At 41.7% G+C, this 20616-nt stretch overlaps 1 long non-coding RNA gene and 1 gene segment (V, D, J or C); one reads left to right on the top strand and one right to left on the bottom strand.

Moving 5' to 3' along the window:
- LOC103543748 (T cell receptor alpha chain MC.7.G5-like) overlaps positions 1-20616 on the bottom strand; it is a 440107-nt gene that overhangs the window by 92799 nt on the left and 326692 nt on the right.
- Positions 1-20616, top strand: part of LOC139077692 (uncharacterized) — a 101034-nt gene that overhangs the window by 62740 nt on the left and 17678 nt on the right. The gene's annotated exons all lie outside the window — the stretch shown is intronic.

Here is a 20616-nt window from a genome sequence, read left to right as displayed (position 1 = left end):
ATCAGGCTGCAATCAGCTATAAGATGATCCTGTTTCCCTCCTTCTTTTCATTGGTCTAGTCTCTCTCCCCTCAAAGATAATAAAACTCACCAAATTCCTCTATTTCCCTGGAAGCAACAGGCAATCAAGAACCCCTGTAAATTCATATTACCCCCTGAGAGGCAGAGACCATTTGATACCACCAGTCACTTTAAGGACTGTCAGATAGCCTGGCCACATTCACATACCTTTCTCTACTTCTTTATATTCTCTGAAATAAACAAAATCAAAATCTAACCATGTAAGGGGTCCTGCCTGCCCATTGGACTTGGCATTTTGGGAAGCTTCTGAAACACTATTCTCAGGACTGGTCCCAGTGACTGACTATTGGCAGCTACCCAAACTACCTGAATATAGCCCCTGGATCTCCAAATACTGGAACAGATTATCAGTGGACAATGTCTCCAGTAGAACACCAATAATTCTCTAGTGTCCTGAATGTATTTCTAAATTGGGTGTAGGCTCCTGAACCCCCTGCAGAGCCCTCAGAGTTACATCTAAAGGGGAGGAGAGCACACAGCTGCCCTTGGCAGACTTGGACGAGGATGGGACCTCGGGCTTCATTTAGCCTGAACCAGGCCTGTTGGTTTAATGCAAGATCTCAGCAAAAAGAGACAAAGGCTTGATTGGCTTTTGTCATCGGAGGGAGAGAAGACTGTCTTTTGTCTAACTCCTTCTTCAGTACATTTTTCTTCTTTCTATTCTTCCCTCTTCCCACACCCTGGCCATGACTCTCTTCCCTCATAAACAGTGGAGACACTCTCCTCACCTAGAGCTTGCCTTTTCCCTGGTCCCAGTCCCTGATGAGGGAGCCAGAAACCTGACTAAGGGTTTTATTTAGGCAGTTGTAGAAGACTTATCAATACTAGTCCTCAGAACAGAGTTTCCAAGCATACATAGAACATTTTCTTAAGAAAAATCTAATGGATTTGTCCCCAAGTTTTACCCTGACTGTTTGCAACAGCAACAACAACAACAAAGACACTGGATTTCCAATTTTGCCCCTCCTGACTGCCCAAGAAGCCCCATTCATTCAGGACAATGCTACAAAAACTCCAAGGCAATACACACGCTGGAGTAAAATGGTAAAATGCATCACTTACTTGCTTCCACGATGAGTTGAGTGCCTCTTCCGAAGATGAGCTTTTCTGTTGGACACCACCTTACACGTCATTACAAAAACCTTTGCCACCTATGTGCCCCCTGTCTAGTCCTTCTCTTTGGAAGGGGGTGGGTGGAGCAGAACAAGTGTAACTGGAGACACAGAACTTTGTAAGGGTTTCTGAGATCTAAGATCTATTTTGGCAGCTTGTTTGATGTGTGTTATCTTCTAAGTGTTGACATTTAAGGAAGTCCCTAGGTTTTCTGCTATTTTCTCCTCAACACACCATTACTTACTCCCAGATCTTGCTTCAGGATCATATTTTCTCAGGGAGAAAGGAATCATTTTCGCTTTGCTGAGACTTGCCAAATGGCTATTGTCAGCATAAATGTAATTATACGGCTCAAGTCAATCATAATGGACTATGCCTCAGTAGAGGTGGAAGGACATGATGGTTGGAGCAAGAGCCATTGATGCAAAAGACTTAGAGTCTATCCAAAGGATCATAACAATCGTAGATGACTATGATTTGTATAAGTACTTTACTGCTTACAAACAGCTTGTGTTTATGCTATCTCAAGAAACATTGTAACAAACTCCATGAGGTGATATTAGGTCCATCTTACAGATGAAGTCCCTGAAGCTAAGAGTGGTTAAGACACTGAGTGGCTGAGCTAGGCCTCACTTGCATGTCTCTGTACTCCAATTTCCATCCATTGAACCAGAGCAATAGATGATAGGACTGGAAGGCGCTTCGGCTGTCACTTGTCAAAATCTCTGTGGTCACACAAGGGCTAATTAATGGATGCATAGGGAGACTTTGGACTCTTTTCCAGTGTTTTTTTTTTCATTAAATCATAGCATTCCTACTGGGTTGTGGGACACTCACACCATTGGACTTTCTCGCTTTTCCTACTGAATTGCACCTAAAAATTGGTCTGGATGATAATCAAGATTGCAGTGTGTTAAGTTGGAAGCCACCTTGGAAATCATTCAGTCTAGTTAGGGGGAAACTAGAGTTCATGAAGTTAAGTCAAAGAGCTTGTCAGTCAGAGAGAAAGACTGGAATTTGGTCTCTGAATTCTTGGTCTAACATGCTCCCTACGACCCCTCACATTTACTAGATGTACTGTAGTGCAGGTCTGGTCATAGCCTAGATCTGTAAATGGGGAGCACACTGGTGTTCCGGAAGCTGGTTCTCTAAAGTTAGTCAGGGAGGCAGAAGACGATGGAAACTCTCCAGGAAGGACAGTGGATTGCGAAGACTACTGCAGCACTCACCCCACGCTGGATCTTATCAGAAACTCAGTTTCTGTTCCTTCAACCATCCCTTGCTAAATTACATGCTGAAGGGATTTTTCAACAACTTGAAAAGTGTTTCCCAAGCTAGTGACGTGGGAAAATATTTAACAGAGATAATTGCCAAATATAGTGGTCAAAAGAATGAAAAACGGGTCACTTATGTGGTTCTACCTCCAGATAGAGTCCTTTGCCAAAAATAAATAGATTTGGCATAGCTGATAAACCTAATCTAAAAATCGCCTTTCTTTCTTTGTACAGCAGCCCTTGTCCCGGTTGCTAAGTCACCTGATGCCAGCGGACGGGAGTTTCTGTCTCATCTGGCCTAACTTCTTTTCTCCTCAGTCTTGGGGCCATCCTTCAGGACAAAGCAGGTGACTCGTGTCAAACAGAAATCTAGGCTTTTGCCATGTTAAAATGGAATTTGTGCTCCGAAGGAGAGAGACTGGAAAGGAGTTCCTCAGTTTGATCAGGAGAAAAGAAAGGTGGAGTGTTGGTCATAGAGGAGTGGTTTGCAATCTTTGGGCTGCACTCAGGTGGGGCAAAGATCTAGTGCATTACGTACCCCACTCATTTCCACCTTCTCGAGGAATTCTGCTTCATATCCAGTCAGAGCTTTGCATCCTGGCCAAGGAAGGTGCAGCAGCCAGACTTCTTAGTATAAAATAGAATTAGAGTCTTGAGCACATTTTAATAACATATTCATGAATTTCAAATTTTAGCAAGCTTTAATGATGCACACTGAGAAGTGACAGGTAAGTTTGCCTCTGTCATATGTAAAAAATCAGGGTCTATGAGATGGCCTGTGGGTCACTCAGAAAAACCAGGGAGAAAATAGGTGTTTCCAGATCAGTTCACAGCCTATAAAGTTCTGCAGATCATACTCTGAGCATCACTAAAATGGACTGTGCTCCTCAGAGAGGTGAAGCAGAAAGAAAACCTGAAATGTAGTTCCCCTCTGTCCCTCACTGGCTGTGTAATTGTGGCCAAAGTCCTGAAGTTCCCTGGGCTTCCCTTGCCTCTTTTATAAAATGAGGGTAATATCTTCAGACCGGGAGGTTGCAAGATTAAGCAAAAGGGTGTAGATGAAGCAATCTGTAAACTAGAAAACTGTGGTGTGATTATTAGAATGTTTATCAGCCTTAGACTCAGAGAAAATCAGTTTTACTTGAAGCAGGAGGACTGTCACGACAGTAAGCTGAGCTCCCTGGGGCAGGATTGTGGGGAGGGGTTGCTGAGGGAGGGGGAATCCTGTTCCCTCCATCTTCTTAGGGCTCTGTGTGAGGCCTGGAATCAGGTTTCTGTCTCCCTTGGTCTTTTCTCTAGGTCAGGGGTGACCTCCACTCCATTCTCCAATCTTCCTGTTCGAAGCCAAAAGCTCAGGGCCTTACAGTGGCCTACAAGCCACCCACTCTGTAGCCCCATTACCAATCTGACCTCATTTTCAAATTCTCTCCCCATCACTCACTTTCCTGCAGCCACACAGTCCTCCTCACTGTCCTTCACACACCCCAGGCAGCACTTATGTCCCCTCTGCCTGGAAGTGCTCTCCCTCCGGAGAACTGCATGGCTCACTCTGTCACCCCCTCAGACCTCTGCCCAAATGTCACCTTTCCAATGAGGCCTTCTCTGACTCCTCTGTTAAAAATTGCACGCTGCTCCCTCCCACCAGTTCTCTTTATTCCCTGTCTCTGCTTTATTTTCCTTCACAGGGCTTATTACTGCCTAAAATACTATATATTTTATTTGTTTATTTAGCTTACCATCTGTCTTTTGCCATTACAGTGTAGGCTTCAGTAAGGCATGAATTTCTGTCTGTTTTGTTCACACTGATTCCCCCAACAGCAAGAAGAGTGCCTGACATATAGTGACAGCGACTTGCTACAGGTTACAGAGCTGGGACACAGGCTTGGCTCTGTAGGTTCCTAGCTTGCTCTCATTTCTATTTCCTTTTGCCCTATACCACAGCTGACTTGTCTTGTTATTCATTTATTCAGTCGTTTGTTCACTCATTCATTCATTCATTCATTCAACAAACATTCCTATAGTGCATTCAATGTATTTGGAGATACAGTAAGGAACAACTCAGAGTCGTGCCCTCATGGATCAAGGAAGACAGATGGCAAATGAGCATTTAGGTGGAGATGAGGGCTTTAAAAAGTAAATCAGGCTGAGGGGACTGCACAATGACAGAGGAGGAATGAGGAAGGCTTCACTAGAAGTGCCATTTGAGCAAAGACCTGCAGAAGGAGAGGGAGAAAGCTGCGTGAATGCCTGGGAGAAAATGGTTTCAGTCAGAGGGAACTGCAGGTCAAAGGCTCCGTTCCGGGAGATGCTCATCCTGAGTGAGAGGGAATGCCACAGATGGGAAAGCAAACGTTCTCTCATGGAATTTCAGAAACACGCTGATGATCCTGGGATGTTGTGGACTCTCTTTCTTGGGGTGATGCTCTGATCACTTCTGGACCCTCCTGAGTTTAGGGTCCCTCAGTGAGGGATGGGCCTTGCCTGGCTCCCCCCAGGGAAGGAAAATGCCTCTTTGGGCAAGTGATTTTGGTCTGTGGGCAGGAGCCCTTCCTTGGTGAAGGACGGTGGTGAGGCTGGAGGCTGGAAGGGAAACAGCCTAACTATTGCTTCAGACTCTGCAGGCAGCTTGGAAAGGAGCTCATTAGAGGCCTGAGGGGGAGGCTGGGCCAGGCAGGAAAACCACCATGCATGCCCCAAACTGTAATTCAGATAGAAGAGCAGAATGCTTAAGAACACTGATTCTGGAATCAGACGGATAACACAAATTTTGACTTTGCTAAGCTGTGTGATCTTGGGGAGCTCCTCTCAATCTGTAAAAATGCAGGTAACAGTGCCTAATTCCCCATGATCATTGCGAGAACTGAATAAAATGACATTCGTGAATAAAATGCTGAGTCCAGTGGCCTGATACAGAGTAGGCGCTCAAACAGTGCTAATTGATATGATGGTGCTATATCCTGGTACACATTATCCTAAGTCCACTTCATGGCTACTTTCATAAAGATGCTCCTGACAACTGTGACCCTTTTCTGAGCTCCTGTCATTGTCACAGTCAGTAGCACACATTTAGATTGTGGCACCTTATTCACCCTGTTTTGTCTTGCTTTCTGATTCTGTTTTATGAAGTTAAGTGGCATCCCCAGGTTTTCTCTATCCAGAGGGCTAAAAGGTGTGGTGCATTTAGGGCTGTGGGTTTGTGTAGATCTGTCTTGTTAGTTTTGTGCTACCTGGGAGCCCTGCAAGGAAGAACTTGAAAGAAGCTCCTGAGGAAAGAAAGCATCAAAAGGAAGAAGGCTTCTGAGAGATAAAGGCCCTGGGTTTGCAGCAATGCCTCTTCAACTCAATAATGGTAGGCTAAAAAAGAAGCCGCCGTTGAGAGATATTCTGGATCCTGACCTCTCTGGATTCTCCTTTACTTTCCATTTCAAAGGATTTTGGAAATGCACCAGCTCAACGTTTCCCACCTTCAATTAATCACATCTCCTTTTCGTTTTTTTGGTCATATCCATGTGTCATATAATTTGCTTAATAATTTTCTTTAAATTTGCTCACTTTTTAACTTAAAACATAATTAAAAGGAAACTTTAAATCCAATGGGTTTGACAACCTAGTTGTACTATTCTGATATCCATTAAAAGATAGTACAATTAAAACGAAAAGATAGTCTATCCACATACCATCTAAAACTGTGTGTTGACGCATTCCACACTTGGGGAAACACTGGAGTGAGAAATTTTAAAACCAATGAGGTCTAAAGGCAAGGGCCTGAATTAACAGATTTTTCAAAATGTTACTATGATTAAAAAAAAGTCTGAATTTCTCTGCCCTGACTCTGCTAACACACCTCTGGATCTCTATCTCTTTCTGGAAGCAAAGCCCCTGCCCCACTTCTCCCCATGGTGTATGAGATCTGACAATGCCTGGTATGTGTTCCTTTTTTTCCCTTCCCGCGCCTTCAGTTCCACGCCTCCTTCACATCATACACCTAGGACTGTCCTGTCCCCTGTTATTCTGAGAGGAGCCCACCCCATCACACTCTTCCACCCCACCTCTCTGGAGCCTTCTCTTATGTTGGAAAACACAAGCTGAATGCCAAGGTGTCTGGCCAGAGCGTGCTGTTACTTTTCTAGTAGCCAGCTCAGCAGATTGGGACCACTGACCCCATTGCTAGACTTCCCTAGGACCTCTGAAATGGAGTTTTGTATTTGTTTATTACATTCACTGGCTTAATACTAATACACACTATCTAACTGGAAGCTACTGCCACGTGGAGATTGCTCTTCTCTTTTAGCAAGGCACGGTTGATTTCACATGTCACTTAAATGGCACGCAAAGATGCATCTGTGTTGAGCACAATCCTTTGACACTTTAGCATTGATTCCTTTATCGGAGTTAATTAGTGAGAGGCACTATATCTCTGACTGAGGAGGAGGAACACATGATTCCATAGGGAACTATTCCTGGCTGTGTCCCACAGACTCAAGCATTTCTTAGCTGGAAGCCTCACACATTCACTTTGTTCTGCTTGGAATATGGTCTCACTGGGAACCAGAATGTTCCAGCTTCCTCGCTAGTAACCTAGGCTCCATTTGCAGCTCAAACAATTAGAAACAGATGTCTGGAACTGGTTCCCTTCTTCTGAAGAGAAATATAGCGACACCAGGGCCCACTTACTCTGGCCTCGCCATCTCTGTCCAGGAGGCTGGTTCAGTTTTGAGCTCTCCCAAGAGCGTGTGTTTGGCCCAAGGAAGGTCAGAGTTATGTATATCTGCAGACACCTTGGTAGAATTCCCTGGAATCTGATCAACATTGTTCCTGGTGAGTCCTGACCCTCCTCTGAGAGTGGAGCCAGTGACTCTGTGGTCACTAAAGCCTCCCCTGAATCCCATGGATTGGGCAGAATTTTCTGTTTCTCCTGAGCTGTGTGGGTTCTTTCACAGCCCCTAAGGTCTATTTTTTTACAGTCAACCCTGCTCCCAGTTTCTTTGGAGGGGATTAACCATAGTTCACATCTTCCCCAAAGTCCTCCTAGACACTATATTTGTGCTATTATGACTCATTTCACTTTCCTGACATTTCTGCCCCCTTAGATGGAGGATGCCTTAACATCAAAAAGCAGAAAAGTGAGTTACTTACTTGGTTCCACAGTCAGACGGGTTCCTTTTCCAAAGAAGAGTTTGGTTTCGTCACAGTACTTGGGGGCCTTACAAAAACCTCAGCACCACTCCCACGTTTGTTCTTCCTAATAGCTTTAGGACTGGAGGATCTTTCGGGCTCAGCTCCTGGAAGGATGGCACTTGTTGCTTGTCCAACTGGTTCCTGATGATTTAATCAGCAGCAGATAGGGGTGGATTTGCTTTTGGGAGGCTGTTTTCAGAGGAGTAGGTTGGAGCACATATTCCTATGGTGAACATTTCCAGTCCAGAACACTTCAGGATGTTCTTGAATGGTTGCTTCCTATTGTTTTAGACTGTTCTCACTGCCTATACCCACAGGTAACTCTCAGTCTTGGAAAACTGGCATCACCAAGGGGATGGGTCTTGGATCCATGACTATCCCAGAGTCAAGGCCCTCACAGTTACCAGTGCTACTTTAAGGGCAGGTAATGTGTGCATAACAAGAGGCGACAGGAGGATGTGAAGTACTGGTCTGGTATCACTGACTTGGGGTAGAGTCAGCATTAGAATGAACAGTTACGGCTGGTGATCGCCTAAAAACAAATCAATGTGTCTTTGAGTTCATCTTCCCAACTGCAAAGTGAAGCATTCAGGCAAATGTCTCTAGAGATTTGGATTCAGGAATTCTGTATGAGATGGCACATACAACTCTCTTTTGCAACAGAATCAACCTGAATCAAGCCAAAGAATGGTTTTTGAAGAAATGTCTTTTTGTAGTCCCCAAATGTGGTTATTGAAATGCCAGTTTCACCCGAGGGCAGCAGCTAGGTGTCACCTCTTCTGGTCACCTGCTGTGTTCATCCCCTGGGGCACGGTAGCCAGGTTGAGGATTTTCAAGGGAAATGCCACTTCACCCTTGCAGTTTTTGTACAGGGCTCTGTGGGTTTTGTAGCACTGTGATATCTACTCTCAGCCACAGTGCTGCTGAGTTTTACAAAAACCTCCCCTTTGTTTTGCCTTATGTGGGCTTTGAGAATCCCTGGGGCCGGATGTTTTCTCCAAGTCAAGCAGCAGCAAGATCAAAGGGTTTCCGCAGTTAGGTCAGGATAGACTCGCCCAGGTGCTTCTATCTCAGGCTCTTCCCCACTGGCTAGATCTGCCCTGCATTTTGCCACTAGAATGAACTTTCATAAATCATCACACCCACTCCCATCTGTGCTGTCTGGCTAGTCCACTCTCACATGGTTTCCACAGAGGAGTTCATCAGCTATCTGAATATGTCAGGTGGATGCTACATGCTGTGGGTCAGGCAGAAAATGTTTGTGGTCAGTGTAATTTCTCCTGTCACCTGCTCAGCTGCTGAATCACCTCTGCCTGCCCCACCTTACACCTGATGAGTGTTATGCAGTTTCCAAAGAACTTTCACATAAATTTAAAATGCTATTCTCTCCATTTACTCCCTGGTGGCTAAATTCAGGGCCAGCGGCCCATATGGTGCTTTGTGCTGTTCGGGAAACGCAACCCCACTGGGGGTGTGCAGAGACAGCCCCTTGGGTTCAAGCTTGGCAATCAGAGGCATCTTTGTGTGCTTTATAAACAGCTTCCCCTTTTCCACTTGGTGCAGCTCTGCATCAGGGCCTGGTCTCTGCCAGCGGAGCGCAGGCTGAATTTTAGCCCCACTGTCCTCTTGGCTGAGCACCCTGTATAAGGCACAACCTATGCAGCTAGACACAACGGCTCTGTGCAAATTCAACTGAAGCTTTTTATTTATATACTTGTTGGACCTTTGACTTTTCTTTTTGAATTACAAAAATTTTTTTGAGGTCATATTTTGTAATTTCTGGTATACATTATTATATGTTAGTTTCTGTATAAACTGCATCGTGTTCACCCCCAGTAGTCTAGGTTTTATCCATCACCATACATATGTGCCCCTTTACCCCTTTTGCCCTCCATCTACCCCTTCCCCTCTGGTAACCACTAATCTGTTCCCCTTATCCACATGTTTGTTTTTCTTCCACATATGGGTGAAATCATACAGTGTTTGTCTTTCTCTATCTGGCTTATTTTGCTTAGTGTAATACCCTCAAGGTCCATCCATGTTGTGCAAATGGGATAATTTTGTCTTTTTTATGGCTGAGTAGTACTCCATTGTGCATATATACCACATCTTCTTTATCCATTCATCCACTGATGGGCACTTGGGTTGCTTCCATGTCTTGGTTATTATGGATAACGCTGCGGTGAACATAGGGTTGCATAAATCTCTTTGTATTGTTGATTTCTTGTTCTTCAGATAAATACCCAGTAGTGGGACAGCTGGATTGTATCGTATTTCTATTTTTAGTTCTTTGAGAATTCCCCATCTATGTTCATCAGCGATATCAGCCTGTAATTTTCCTTTTTTTGTGTTGTCCTTGTCTGGTTTTCATATCAGGGTAACATTGATCTTCTAGAACGAGTTAGCAAGTGTCCTGTCTTCTTCAATAATCAGCAATAGTTTGAGAAGGATAAGTATTAAATCTTCTTTGAATGTTTGGTAGAATTCTCCAGAGAAGCCATCTGGTCTTGGACTTTTGTTTTTTGGTAGGTTTTTGGTTACAGTTTCAAGCTCTCTGGTTGTGATTGGTCTATTCAGATTCTTGATTTCTTCTTGATTCAGTTTTGGGAAGTTGTATGAGTCTAAGAATTATCCGTTTCTTCTAGGTTATCCAATTTGTTGGCATATAGTTTTTCACAGCAATCTCTTATAATTCTTTGTATTTCTTTGGTATCTGTTGCTATTTCTAATTTTATTTATTTGAGCCTTCTCTCTTCTTTTCTTAGCGAATATGGCTAAGAGTTTGTCAATTTTGCTTATCTTCTCAAAGAACTAGGTCTTAGTTTCGTTCATCCTTTCTGTTTTTTTTTTAGTGTCTATTTCATTTATTTCTGCTCTAATTTTTATTATTTTTCTCCTGCCTACTTTTGGCTTTGTTTGTTCTTCTTTTTCTAGTTCTGTTAGGTGTAAAGATTACTTATTTGGGATTTTTTGTGTTTGTTGAGGTAGACCTGTATTGCTATAAATTTCCCTCTTGGTACTGCCATTGCTGCATGCTGTAAGAGTTGGTATGTTATGTTTTCAATTTCATTTGCCTCTGGGTATTTTTTGATTTCTCGTTTGATTTCTTCATTGATCCAATGGTTGTTCAGTAGCATGATGTTTGGTCTTCACATGTTTGTGACTTTCCAAGATTTTTCCTTGTACTGGATTTCTAGTTTCATAGCATTGTGGTTGGAAAAGATGTTTGATAGGATTTCAATCTTATTAAATTTATTGAGACTTACCTTATTTCCCAACCTGTGTTCTATCTTTGAGAACATTCCATGTGCAGTTGAGAAGAATGTGTACTCTGCTATTTTTGGATGGACTGTTCTCTCTATATATCTATCAAGTCCATCTGCTCTAGTGTTTCGTCTAACGCCACTGTTTCCTTTTGGGATTTTGTCTGGATGATATATCCATAGATTTAAGTGAGATGTTGAAGTCCCCTACTATTATTGTATTGCTGCCAATTTCTCTCTTTAGGTCTGTTAATAGTTGCTTTATATACTTTGATGCTCCTGTATTAGGTGCATATATATTCATTAGTGTTATGTCTTCTTCGTGGAGTGTCCCTTTTATCATTATATACTGCCCCTCTTTGTCTCTCATTACCTCTTTTATCTTGAAGTCTGCTTTGTCAGATATAAGTATGGCAACATCTGCTTTCTTTTGCTTGCCATTTGCTTGGAGTATCATCTTCCAACCCTTCACTCTGAGTCTATGTTTTTTAGAGCTGAGATGTGTTTCCTAGAGCTCACATATTCTTGGGTCTTCTTTTTTTAATCCATCCAGCCACTTTTCACCTTTTCATTGAAGAATTTAATTCAATTACGTTTAAAGTGATTATTGATATAAGGGCCTAATACTGCCATTTTATCTCTTGTTTTCCAGTTTTTCTACATTTCTGTTGTTTCTTTTTTTTTTTTAAGATTTTATTTTTTTCCTTTTTCTCCCCAAAGCCCCCTGGTACATAGTTGTATATTCTTCGTTGTAGGTTCTTCTAGTTGTGGCATGTGGGACGCTGCCTCAGTGTGGCCCGATGAGCAGTGCCATGTCCGCGCCCAGGACTCGAATCAACGAAACACTGGGCCGCCTGCAGCAGAGCGCGTGAACTTAACCACTCGGCCATGGGGCCAGCCCCCATTTCTGTTGTTTCTTTTCCCTTGTATTTCTTTGTTTTCAGATTTTCACCTGAGCTAACCTGAGTTGCCAATCGTCTTTTTTGTTTCTTCTTCTCCTCCCCAAAGCCCCCCAGTACATAGTTGTATATTCTAATTGTAGGTCCTTCTGCCTCTGCTATGTGGGACGCTGTCTCAGTGCGGCTTAATGAGCAGTGTTAGGTCCATGTCCATGATCCAAACTGGTGAGACCCTGGGCTGCTGAAGTGGAGCGTGTGAACTTAACCACTTGGCTATGGGGCCAGCCAAGTATATCTTGGCTGTATATCCCTTGTATATCTGACTGCCATATCAGTTTGGTAGTTTTCTGTGATGTTTTCTCTCTATGAATTGTGGCTCTGCTTTGATTTTCTGTTTAGTGGTTACCATGAGGTTTGTATAAAAGGTCTCATGAATGAGATAGTCCATTTTCTGGTAGCCTCTTGTCTCCATTAGCCTAAGCAGATTGCACCTCTTTTCTCTTCCCCTTCTGAGTCATTGTCACAAATTATTCTTTTTTGTGTGTGAATTTTTTGACTACATTGAAATGTGTACAGTTATTTTTGATGCTTTCATTCCCTTTATATTTTATGTTATAATTGTTTGCTAGCCTATTCTGATAGAGAGATTCAATTTTCTGATTTTTTCTGTCTATTTATTTCCTTGCTCAAAGCTTTGTAAACCTTTGCCTTTTTGTTTCAGGTAGAAGGGCTCCTTTTTTCATTTCTTGTAAGGCAAGTCCGGTGGTAATTAACTCCCTCAGCTTTTGTTTGTCTGGGAAAGCTTTTATTTCTCCATCAAATCTGAAGGATAATTTCACTTGACAGTATTGTTGGCTCAAAGTTTTTGTCTTTCCATATTTTGAATGTATCATTCCATTCTCTCTTAGCCCGTAAGGTTTCTGCTGAGAAATCTGCCAAAAGCCTGATAAGGGTTCCTTTGTAGGTTATTTTTATCTCTCTTGCTGCCCTTAATATTTTTTCTCTGTCATTGACTTTTGACAGTTTTAATATTAGAAGCCTTGGAGAAGGTCTTTTTGCATTGATGTAATTAGGAGTTCTATTGGCTTCATGTACTTGGAAGTCTTGGACTTTCCTAGGTTTGAGAAAGTCTCAGCTATTATTGCTTTGATCAAGCTTTCTGTTCCTTTCTCCCTCGCTTCTCCCTCTGAAATATGTATAATCCTTATCTTACTTTTCTTAATTGAGTTGGAAATTTCTTCACTTGTTAAAAATCTTTGTTCTCTCTGCTCCTCCACCTGAAGCATTTCCATATTTCTATCTTTTAATTCACTAATTCTGCCCTCCATAAGACCTCTTCTATTTTTTATGGTTTCTACATTATTTTTTATCTCATGAATTGTGTTCTTCATATCCAGAATTTCTGTACAGTCTTTTAAGGGCTTCAATCTCCTTGGCAAAGTATTCCTTTTCTTCTTTAATTTTATCCCTGAGCTCATTGAACTGTCTTTCTGTGTTTTCTTGTAACTCGTTGAGTTTCTTGATAACTACTTTGAATTCTCATTAAGATTGTAATCTTCTGTTACTTCAGGTTTGGTTTCAGGAGACATCATTTTCTTTGCGCTCTGTAGTGTTATTCATGGTGTTTGATAAATTGATCCTCTGCCAGTGCATTTGTGGTAGTATCAGGTCACAGATTTCACCCACCACTGCTTGGGTGGGGCAGGACCTAACTTTTCTGATCCTGCATCCCTGCTGCTAGTTGTGTTGGTTGAGCTGCTCTTCATTTGTGCAAGCAAGGTATCAGGATAATGTTGGCTTCATAGAATGAGTTAGGAAGCCGCCCCTCCACTTCAATTTTTTGGAAGAGTTTGACAAGGATAGGTATTAAGTCTTCTTTGAATGTTTGGTAGAATTCACCAGGGAAGCCATCTGGTCCTGGACTTTTATTTTTTGGGAGGTTTTTGATTGCTGTTTCAATCTCCTCACTGGTGATCAGTCTATTCAAATTTTCTACTTCTTGGTCCAGTTTTGGAAGGTTATATGTTTCTAAGAATTTATCCATTTCTGCTGGATTATCCAATTTCTTGGTGTATAGCTTTTCATAGTATTCTCTTATAATCTTTTGTATTTCTGAGGTGTCTATTGTAATCTCTCCTCTTTCATTTCTGATTTTATTTATTTGACCCTTCTCTCTTTTTTTCTTGGTGAGTCTAGCTAAGGGTTTGTCAATTTTGTTCATCTTTTCAAAGAACCAGCTCTTGGTTTCATTAATGTTTTCCTATTGATTTTTTTAGTCTTTATTTCATTTATTTCTGCTCTGATTTTTATTATTTCCTTCCTTCTGCTGATTTTGGGCTTTGTTTGTTGTTCTTTTTCTAGTACCTTTAGATGTGATTTTGGATAGTCTATTTGGGATTTTTATTCTTTGTTGAGGTAGGCCTGAATTGCTTCCCTCTTAGAACCGCTTTTGCTGTATCCCACAGATTTTGGCATGTCGTATTTTCATTTTCATTTGTCTCCAGGAATTTTTTGATTTCTCCTTTGATTTCTTCATTGATCCAATCGTTGTTCAGTAGCATTTTGTTTAATCTCCACATTTTTGTGGCTTTTCTGGTTTTCTTCCTGTAGTTGAGTTCTGGTTTCATACCTCTGTGGTCAGAAAAGATGCATGGTATTATTTTGATCTTAAATTTATTGAGACTTGTTTTGTGGTCTAACATGTGATCAATTCTGGAGAATGTTCCATGGGCATTTGAAAAGAATGTGGATTCTGTGGTTTTTGGATGGAATGTTCTGTACATATCTACTAAGTCCATCTGGTCTAATGTGTCCTTTAAGGCCAGTGTTTCCTTATTGGTCTTCTGTTTGGATGATCTATCCATTAGTGTAAGTGGAGTGTTAAAATTCCATACTATTATTGTGTTATTGTCTATTTCTCCTTTTATGTCTGTTAATAATTGCTTTGTATATTTAGGTGCTCCTATGTTGGGTGCGTAGATATTTACAAGGGTTATATTTTCTTGTTGGATTATTCCCTTTATCATTATGTAGTGCCCGTCTTTGTCTCTTGTTACAGTTTTTGTTTTAAAGTCTATTTTGTCTGATATAAGTATTGCCACCCCCGCTTTCTTTTCTTTGCCATTTGCATGGGATATCTTTTTCCATCCATTCATTTTCAGTTTGTGGGTGTCTTTAGGTCTGAAGTGTGTCTCTTGTATGCAGCATATACATGGGTCTTGTTTTTTATCCAACTGGCCACCTATGGCATTTGATTGGAGCATTGAGTCCATTGACATTTAAAGTAGCTATTGATAAATATGTATTTATTGCCATTTTGTCACTTTTTTTTCTGGATGTTTTAGTAGTTCTTCTCATTCCTTTCTTTTTCTCTTCCTCTCTTCCCTTGTGGTTTGATGGCTATCTTTAGTAATATGTTTGATTTCTTTTGTCTTACTTTTTTCTTGCTTGTTATAGGTTTCTGGTTTGTTGTTACCATGAGGATCCTATTTAATATATCATGCATACAACAGTCTATATTGAGTTGATAGACTCTTCAGCTTGACCTCTTTCTAAAAGCTCTCCTTTTCACTCCCCTCCTTCCACATTATATGTTTTCCAAATCATGCATAGTCTCCTGTTTAGTGTGTGTCTATCCATTACCTTCTTATCATTGAAATATGTGATTTTAGTACATTTGTCTTTTAACCTTCATATTATCTTCACAGGTAGTTGATCTGCTGCCTTTACTATATTTTTACCTTACAAGTGATTTTATTGTCTGGTTTCTTGTTGTTTTGTTGTTTGATAAATTTTTTTTATCTCTATTTGTGGTCATTGCTTTCTCACTTAAATAAGTCCCTTCAGCATTTCTTGCAGATCTGGTTTCTTGGTGATAAACTCCTTTAATTTTTGCTTGTCTGGGAAGCTCTTTATCTCTCCTTCCATTCTGAATGACAACCTTGATGGACAGAGTATTCTTGGCTGTAGGTTTTTTCCTTTCAGCACTTTAAATATGTCGTGCCATTCTCTTCTCGCCTGTATGGTCTCGACTGAGAAGTCTGCTGATAGCCTGATGGGCTTCCCTTTATATGTCACCTGTGGCCTTTCTTTTGCTGCTTTTAGGATTCTCTCTTTGTCTTTAATTTTAGACATTTTGATTATAATATGTCTTGGTGTGGGCCTCTTTGGACTTATCTTGTTTGGAGCTCTCTGTGCTTCTTGAAACTTGGATGTCTGTTTCCTTCATCAGGTTAGGAAAATTTTTGCCTTTTATTTTTACGAATAAATTTTCTGCCCCTTTGTCTCTCTCTTCTCCTTCTGGGACCCCTATAATCCGAATGTTAGCACACTTGATATTGTCCCAGAGTTCCCTTAGACTGTTCTCATTCTGTCTAATTCTTTTTTCTCTTTTCTCTTCTGCTTGGGTGATTTCCTCTAGTCTTTCCTCTAGCTTGATGATCCGTTCTTCTGCACCCTCTACTCTGCTATTGAGTCCCTCTAGTGAATTTCTCATTTCCAGTATTGTATTCTTCATTTCTGATTGGCTTTTTAAAAAATATCTTCCAGTTCTTTGCTGATGTGCTCACTGTGTTCATCCATTCTTCTTCCCATATCTGTGACCATTGTCATGATATTTTATTTGAACCCTTTGTCGAGTAGGTTGCTAGTTTCTGTTTCATTTAGTCCTTTTTCTGGGGTTTTGTACTGTTCCCTTGCTTGGAAAGTACTCCTTTGCCTCCTCATTATGCCTCTTTCTCTGTGTTTATTTCTATGTATTAGATGAGTTGGCTATGTCTCCTGATCTTGGAGAAGTGGCCTTATGTATGAGATGCTTTATGAGGCCCAGCAATGTGCTTCCTTCTTGTCACCAGTCCATAAGAACCAGGAATGACCCCTTTGTGAGCTACTTGTGTCCTTCTGCTGTGGCAGGGTTGTTCCCACTTCAGGTACCCAGGGAGTCTAATCTTTCCTTCCCTGGCCAGTTGTTTGTAAATCTGGTTTGGGGAGCCTCATCACTGTTTGCTACAAAGTCTATCAGCACACTCCTATTGCAATTTTCCTTTTAATTGGGTTGGTACCCAGTGTAGCTGGTTGCTAGGTTCAGGGGCATACAGTTGTGATAGGCCTCAGGCCTACAAGGGAGCAGCAGAGGTTCTCAGCTGGGGTCAGTTCTCTTAGGAGTGCAGCTGAGTGGGGCTTGCCCTAGGCAGGGGGCACGCAATTGTTTCAGGCTTTGGAAGGTGGGGCTGATCCTTTTTATGGCTCTTTGTGAAGCACAGGTCTTCTGTCACTGATAAACCTCACCCCCAACAGGACCACATACACTGTCAACACAGTCCTGGTCCATGCATACTTCTCAACCCCCTGGAGCATACCCTGACGCTGCACTGCAGGGGCCCCCACTTCTCCACCAATACCCCCCACAGTTCATCTGGTCCACACGTCCTCACACAGGCCTTACCTTACAGAGGCAGACACCCTTACCTGCCTGTAGAGGATCAAGGCACCCAGTCAATGCAGGATGAAAAGTAGCCTGAGGGCTTGTTGTTAGGTGGGACCGGTCCCTAGGGTGGGTTGCCTGCCCTGGCTGAACTGGATTAAATCTGTGCTCTAGTGGGTGTGGCAGACCCCTGGGCTAACAGGCCAAGGGATGAACCTCAATGGCACCCACGAGTCTGTGTCAGCACACCTGGACCTGCTCAGAGCAATGGTCCCCACCAATGTCTCAGTCTCTGGAGAGGTCCCTCCTCTCACCAAGATGCCCCTAGAGCCCACCAGGTGAGTCTCGTTTCACCAAAGTACTGTCAGCCTTCTCTCTGGTGATTTTAGGTTGCTGCAGTGAGAGAGTTTGTATGTGGGCCCTTTAAGACCCGGGTCTTTTCGGCTTTCTGCTGATAGTTTTTCTGGGGGTATCCTTGCTGCAGTTAAAAGCCAACAAAGCCAGACAGTAAGACCCCCATCTCAGTTGGGCTGAGTCTGAAGAATGCTTACAGCAGTATCACCCCCACTCGGGACCTCACTCCTCCAGGGAGGGCTGCGTACCTTAGGGTGGCTCCTGCCTGGCCAGCTGAGAACCTCTGCTGCTCCCAAAGGTGGCTTTTTCCTCTCTAGCAGGAACTACTGCCTCTTCTTCCTTCATCAGGACTGTCCCTTGTTGGGGGGGTTCTTTTTATCCAGTTTTCAGTTTTCAATCCAGGTTAATTTTTCCAAAAATTGTTGTAAGTTGGTTCATGAGAGGAGGCGAGTTCAACGTCTGCTCACACCGCCATCTTGATGAGATCTCCTTATGTTTCTTTAATCTTTAATAGTTCCCTGTTCACTACTTTCCCTCCACTGTACCTTTTTTTTTTTCTTTTCATTGCTTGTTGAAGGGACTGGGTCTGTTGTCCTGCAGAATGTCTCACCTGGGTTTGTCTAGTTGTTTCTTTGTGAAATACTTTAACTTGTTCTTCTAGCTTCCTTGTATCCTGTTAGAACTAGAGGTTTGTTTAGGTTTAGTTTATTTATGTATTTTTTAGCAAGAACACTGTGTAGGTGATCTTGTGTCCTGCATCCTGCATCATGATGGACATGAAGACTTGATGAGGTTAAGATTGACTACTAGGATAAGACAGTGACAGAAAAATCTATCTTTTGTAAGTTACATGTCCCCATTGCAACCAGCAAGTAATCTTAGACCTTGAAATGTCTTAAAACATTTTTTTGGTTTGGAATTTTTTTCTGCATGATTTCTTGTGTGAAGCAAGAAGCTAGTCATATTTCTTCTTTCTGTAACTGTGAATGCATTCAGTCTAGTATACCAAAAAGAAATGCTATAAACTCATCATTATATGCTAAAAAATTAATATCAGAGAGAGTCTGATCTTTTAGAAAATAAGCAATCTGAGGATTGTATGCTACATTTCTGCACTAAAAATGAGACTTTCATTAAAAGAGCTATCTCTGGGTATTATTTATATTCCCTGAAAATAGGCTCTTCTGATTTTATTTTGAATGAATTGATGTATTCTGTCCTTTAAATCATAAGCCCAGTTATTATGGACACCCTGGGAGGAAGCTTAGGTATAGTTTTCTTCTCCTGTGTATTGCTTTGGTCTTCTAGATTTAAAAAGAGCAATTGGACTTGGTGTGCCAACTGGTGATTGTAATCCCTGGATGAAGGATTGATCCCTGTGCTCTTGGACCAAAATGTGCAGGGTCAAGAGAAGAGAGAAGGTGAGCCCAGGATGCATAAGCTCTCAGATTTATGGTATTAACATTGATTGATCCTCTGAAGTGAACAAAAATATTGCTTAGTTCCTGGAAATATCTTTCAAAAACGCATAGTTTGAGTGGGTAGGGATGAATTATGCCTTTTCTGTGGGATGAGGAGACTGCTTGGTGGCATTAAGTCAGAGAGGGAGATTCCTGACTGAAATAATATTCTCATTCATGCTAGGTCTTCCACCATCTTCAAGGACCAACTCAAGATTCATCTCCAAGAGCTCTTCCCAACTATCTCTACCCAACAATATTCTCCCTGCCACCATTGATTTACTTGCTTGTGACTTTCTGATAACTCAGGTTTTCTTTGTGAGGATCCGTACTCTTCATCACATCTTGGGGGCCATTTGTCCAGTGCTACCTAATAACAGCCTTATTGCCATCTCTACCCCCTCACTGGATAGTTTTCTCCTCAGAACCAAGACACATGAATTGTTAGAATTTTGGAATTCAGTGACAGTTTCACCTCATGGATTTGCTTCAAGTTATGACCTTTACAAAGACATTATTTAAAAAACTTGGACTCTAAGCATTTCACATTCCAAGGAGATGGAATTCAATTCACAACCACCACTTTCCAAGGGTTTGTTTTGTTTTATACTAGGCTTGAGCTCTTTGAAGGGAGGGATTATGAATATTTGACAGATGCGGGTTTCACTTCTTGTTCACCATGCAGTAGTGTGTGACTGAGTATGCAGGATCACAGGATCATTGTTTGTTCCATCCTCTTTACTTCTTCTGTGATATTCTCTTTTATATTGCACTGGCATGTTTAAGAAGTGTTATTAAAGTGCGTGGTTGGGATTATTTATTATTGATGACTTCGGTGATACTCGTTCACATTCTGAAACCATTGCGATAGACAATATGGAGTAAATCCCTAAAAGGAGGAGTCAATGGGCAAGAAAGCTCATGTATTACTTGTCCATGACACTCAGAGGACTCCTCCTGATGCTGAGACACACAGGGTGGATCACAGCTGGGTGATTTTGATCAAAGGCTTAATGCACTTCAACCTCTGTGGTACCGTATATCGTAGTCACGGTGAAACAGAGCAGTACAATAACTCTCTTCTTCTTTTTTCCCCTTCCTTGGCATTTAGCCATCACCACCCTCTGCCATCCGGAATACCTCAGAAATCTCCTTTCACCAATGCTGTTGTTGTGGTTAACTGCTATAAAACTCAGAGGCGTGAAATTATTACAATCACACAATCAGGAAGTAAACACTAAAAACCGAAAAAATTAATGGGCAAAGGGCAAAAAAAGAAAGTCACTCATTGATTAACAAACTTTGAAAAATGTTCAACACTCTAATAATAAAAAATGTAAATAAAACATTAACAACCATTTTTTTGGACAGATATTCAAGCAATCCTTTTGTTAAAAAGGGTGATGCTCCCAACGCTGGCAAGATGTTGGTAACAGTATAAATTGTTATGTTTTTATTGGAAGCCAATTAGTTAATATCAAGATGGTGAAAATATTTATACTAGTTTGAACAAATATTTCCAATTTGGCGAATTGACTGTGAGCAAATACTACACGTGTTTGAATATAAAGTG

This window comes from Equus przewalskii, chromosome 1 (genome assembly GCF_037783145.1).
Source record: "Equus przewalskii isolate Varuska chromosome 1, EquPr2, whole genome shotgun sequence".
Lineage (NCBI taxonomy): Eukaryota > Metazoa > Chordata > Mammalia > Perissodactyla > Equidae > Equus > Equus przewalskii.
Note: the sequence above shows the minus strand (reverse complement) of the source record. Positions and strands in the feature narration are given on the sequence as shown.